A 1,157-nucleotide genomic window follows, 5' to 3' on the forward strand; every position below is an offset into this window, starting at 1 on the left:
GGGGGGCGTGCTGTCACTTGGCGGAGCTCTCTCGTCCTTACGTGGTATCCAGGCAGAGTCCCTTCCCGCCCCCCTCCTCACGGGGCTGAGACTGCTCTCCCCCTCCTCCCTCCCCACCCCGCTGTAAGTTATTAAATACAGCAAAGGTCGCCAAACCCACCTGCAGGACAGTTCCTTCCCTGTGAAGTCCCGTGCCCGCTCGACACACACACACACACCTTTCCAGCCACACACACACACACCTTTCCAGCCACACACACACACACACACACACACACCTTTCCAGCCACTACCTGAGCCCCACCTGCATCTGCCCTTGAGCAGTTTTGAAGCATTTCTTAAGGCTGCCTTCTCCTTCCCACCCTAGGACTTCTGAACCTTGAGGTCAGTCCCCTCATTCAGCCAGCCCCTTAATTTCAGGACTCAACTCCCCCCTTACCCCCCCCAAAAAAAGTCTTGGAATTACAGTGCGTGTCATTTCTGAGATAAACCCCAGGTGTTGGAATCGCTAAAAGGGCTCTAATTATTTTCCTGACAAACCCCCTTTCTCACACACTCAGTCCTTCCCCCACCCCAGACTTAAAGCCTGTACCACCTGCTTCTGGATGAAAATATGAACTATTTCCATGCATTTCAGAAACATCTAATTAACTTGCAGGGAAACATTAAATAGTGAAAAGCAGATTTGTGCCTGGAATTGTTATCCTGTCCTACAATACAATCCGAGGAGGCCAAAAATTACTCCATTTCCTCTTTATACAGGAGTAACAAAGCCCATTGTGTTTGAGTTGACAACCTGATTTAAGCCCTAGCAAAACCTACCCTGAGCAGCTCTGCTAATTGATTTGCCTCTGGAAGAGTGGCCACGTCTCATTCTCTACCTCCTATGGTGGATCTGCCTTCCTTAAAGGTAGTGGACTTAAGACCATTCCTGGGAACCGTTAAAATGTAGACAAACGGGATAAAAAGAAGTGAAAAAAAAATATGGATGAACAAGCTTAAGCTAGGAAAGAAAAAAGAAAAGATTTTTCCTTAGATTTCTGGAAATGCTTTCTTACATTTCTGAAGTCCAAATACAGTTCAAAACCTGGATCAACTTGGGACTGGGCTCATTAATTTTAGTCTCCTGAACTGTTCAGGTAGAAGGTCCTAGAAAA

Source organism: Dipodomys ordii, unplaced genomic scaffold (genome assembly GCF_000151885.1).
Source record: "Dipodomys ordii isolate 6190 unplaced genomic scaffold, Dord_2.0 Scaffold33, whole genome shotgun sequence".
Lineage (NCBI taxonomy): Eukaryota > Metazoa > Chordata > Mammalia > Rodentia > Heteromyidae > Dipodomys > Dipodomys ordii.